Source organism: Nanorana parkeri, unplaced genomic scaffold (assembly GCF_000935625.1).
Source record: "Nanorana parkeri isolate BGI_ZX_2015 unplaced genomic scaffold, ASM93562v1 scaffold419, whole genome shotgun sequence".
In the NCBI taxonomy this organism is placed as follows: domain Eukaryota; kingdom Metazoa; phylum Chordata; class Amphibia; order Anura; family Dicroglossidae; genus Nanorana; species Nanorana parkeri.
In genome coordinates this window covers 669,720-673,618 of record NW_017306687.1, presented here as the reverse complement: position 1 = coordinate 673,618, position 3,899 = coordinate 669,720, and the positions used below count along the sequence as shown (strand labels likewise).

The window sequence follows — 3,899 nt, the reverse complement described above, 5'->3', positions numbered from 1 at the left end:
AGATGTTACCTGTTATTTAGATTACCTATTCTCTATCCATCTCTATTTTACAATTACAGAGACTTGTGACAGGTGATTAAAGTAAATTATATTTCCATGTCTATTTTATTATTACGCAGACTGGAAGCAGGTGCATCACAGTAAACTATATGTAAAGGAATTTGTCAAACCACCAAAATGAAAAGAGTTTTTGCTCCTGCATCTGTACCATGTGATGTTTCTCAGATTCTCTGTGTTCACATCAATGTCATAGTGTATCACCAATACTGTCACATTTTGGATTGTTATCAGCAGTGTTCAGAGGTCCTGCTTGCAACGTTTTGCTCCAGAGTTGGAGATTTGAGTAAATGACATTGACTTTGCTCTGCTGAGTACTAGGCAATGGTAACAATCATTTACAATAATGTGTTCCTAGTTTCAGTCTGCTCTAAAATGTTCCTGACTCCAATATGACAAATATAGTTTATATGATGGACAGGTTATAAATGAATAAACACAAAGTTATGAGCATTTTCCAGAAAACCGTCAGCTGATTCTGATACCAGAAGCTGGGTAGGAGAACACTGGGAAGCCTTCAGTGCAGACTTTGCCCTCCAGTGCTCCCTGGAGCAGGCTCGCTCAGTGATTACAGTGTGCTGAATAGTAATACATAGGGATCTTACCAAAGGATGGACTGGTCTCTGGACTGCTGTAGGAGCCACTAGGCACCTCTCTGCTTCTTCTGTGACACCTAGGGTGAAGACAGAAACAACAACGTAGATTTCAATACAAAACATGCCTAGATTATCCCATGCACATGCTACAGATATGTAACAGGCTACAGTCTCTAGTATCTGTCTGAACGGGTCTACATTAAAGGGAGCAATTAACAAAATGCAAAGTATATTCCAACTTTCATTTCAGCAGAGTCAATATTATTAAGACTGAAGCAGACCTGGTGTCCCAACAACCAGAAAGGGTTCTATGTTTGCAACCACTGGTAAAAATAGATTCAGTAATAATATAATGCATGAAATCAGCTATAGTGACTTTTATAAATCAGCATCTGGGGGGGAGCAGCACTTTGGCACAGAAATCCTTTAATTACATATTTATTTAATTAATTAATTAGTACATATGATTGTACGATTTACTGCCACCATATCAGCTATACCCAGGCAGGGAGCATCACAATGATATTAGAAAATCACAGTGTCATCTTACATGTGAAATGGATATTGTATCACACATGGAATATATACACACAATTTATTTTTTAAAGTTATAGTTATTTCCATTTGGATTTAAAACATGACAGTCACTGGGTTGAAATAAAGTCATGTATCCTTTGTGAACTGAGCCCATTAAGGTTTAAATGAAGTTACATATTAAGCAAACAATTCCGAAAGCTTAAGTATCTTTATTTCAGCTATTTGAGTGTCATTTTCACATGTCATTGAACGCAAACTGAAAACAACTGTCACCTTTTTGACAAAAAGTATATTGATGCTGGTGTGTTAGCTTTGTGAATTGGTTCCAAACACAATTCTAATCAATAAAAAACAACACTTCTATACACAGGGATATTTTATCCTGGCGTATTAGCTTTATGAATTGATCCTATGACAGACAAACAGACAGACAGAAAGTGGTAGAATAACTCAGCAAATCCCCACTGGTTTCTAGAGGCTGTATCCCTGTAACTTTATATTTACTGTATTAATATTCATAAGGACTCGGGCGCCTTCAGTTCCATCTTAGTAAATAAGAATGTTTTATTAGTTAACTACACTACGGTATCTGTTTGCGAAGTCTACAATGTAGCTATTGCTTTGCACTTTGTGTGTTACATTATTAGCATCTTAATGGGGCGGTTTACTAAAAAAAAAACCTACTAACCAGTCTAGAATTATATCAAAAATGCACATAAAAAATACTACATTTCCTATAGAAGTCTACTTTTCCTGTGTTAGTTTCAAACATGCAAAATATGATTATTATGACGATGCGTCCTAAACGGATTTAATGTTTGAGCTGAACACTTGTTTGCTACATGAGACGAAACTAAATATATTATCCTATAAAGGTTAAACTTTTTTTTTATATTAGTATTTTTCTTTGAAATGTAAAATAGTATAATAATTGTAATAATTGAAATTCCTTAGTTTGAATTTATTTATTTTTATTATATATTTTTTTCTTCATTTAAACCAGATATAATAAACTGCATAATTGTAAAGTCGGAGTGCAGGATCTTCTGATTGCAATGCTTTGTATTGTATCACCTTCAGAGGAGCAGATCCTTAGCAATCTTCAACCAGCCTGAGTTATCTATACCCCTCAGCAATAAAAATAAAAAAAAGTCCAATTTCTAAACACAAGGCTTGCTTGCTGAGTAATTGAGAGCAGACCACTTGTGTATAGACACACGGCAGAAACAAACCAGCTTGTGCCAAGATAAATGTACCCTGCAAAATGGGATCATAAACTTGAAAGACTCCATCTGTCCTCTCCTCTCAGAACCCTCACAAGGCTCTCTAATAGAAATCAAACGGCCACTTGCCATTGTGTAAAGACTGTATCTGGGTGTTAGTCTTGCAGAGGAAAATGAGTCTATTCTTCATCGCAATGTTTGGCTTATGGACTTAAAAGTATCAATCACAAGCCTAATTGCAAGGGGTGTGTAATCTGCTATTGTACAAATCAGACTGATTATGAGCTCAATTCAATGTGACGGCTGTGAATGAGTCCAAAGCAGACACAGACCAGCAACCAGCACAGACACAAACACCAGCTCATGTACTTGTATATTACATTACAAGAGATCCATACAACAACAGGTCCATAGATAGATACAAACATACATAGATACATACATACTAGAGAGATACATACATACATACTAGATAGATACACACAATATAGATATGTAGATAGATAGATATGTAGATAGATAGATAGATAGATAGATAGATAGATAGATAGATAGATAGATAGATAGACACACATATATATACTGTTGGTGTGTGTGCAGTGCGTGCATATGCATACAAACATACATGCAATCGATGTATAATAAATATACACAAATTACTTTTGCAAATATCATAAAAATTACAAAGTTTCAGAATTATGAGCTCTTAATAATGTGTAAAAAATACCTATATATTTTTTTTCTATTTCTATTTTATATACTTATATGGACTTGTATTTTTGAAAACAAATAATAGGAAGTAAAATCTATATAATATCTATCTATCTTTCTATCTATCTATCTATCTATCTATCTATCTATCTATCTATCTATCTATCTTTCTATCTATCTATCTATCTATCTATCTATCTGTAATATATATATATATTTTTTCAGTCTATCTGTTGATTGAACTATGTCTGGGATCACTCTAGAATGAAGCAGACCTACATGTGTAAGAAAGAAGAAGGTGATTCCATTCTGATTATGGCACGCATTGAATTCGCTGTAGTTCATCAATATATATTATTACCAGTTACAGTCTTGTCTAATAAGCACGGGAACCATTCTGCAATCTATAAGATATTCAGATGTAAAAAATATAATTCTGCAGCTTGATTCAGGTGTGAACAGTTTTGTTCTCTTAATGCATCAACACAATGTTCTCCTTTAAATTGTTGTTTGACTTCTGCATCAAAAGAGAATCTTTCTGGACAGCAATAGTTTTGTTGTCATCCCCAGATGATGATGGTGACCTCCTGGGTATATGACCGCACAGACTCATCATCCCTTCACACGTGGAGCACTTCCTAAATGTACATCATTGCTAAAATGATGGATTGCATTGTACTATCTTGGGGTAGATAACTTGACTGCTTAATGGTACCTCCTTCAACACTGTATATATATAGATATATAGATCTATATATATATATATACATATATA

At 34.3% G+C, this 3,899-nt stretch overlaps 1 protein-coding gene across 1 annotated transcript in view; it reads right to left on the bottom strand.

The window, feature by feature from the left end:
• OSR1 (odd-skipped related transciption factor 1) overlaps positions 1 to 3,899 on the bottom strand; it is a 13,620-nt gene that overhangs the window by 8,338 nt on the left and 1,383 nt on the right. Inside the window, exon 2 of the mRNA XM_018559889.1 lies at positions 663 to 730. The gene's annotated coding sequence lies outside the window, so the exon portion shown is untranslated. The remainder of the gene's footprint in view (positions 1 to 662; positions 731 to 3,899) is intronic.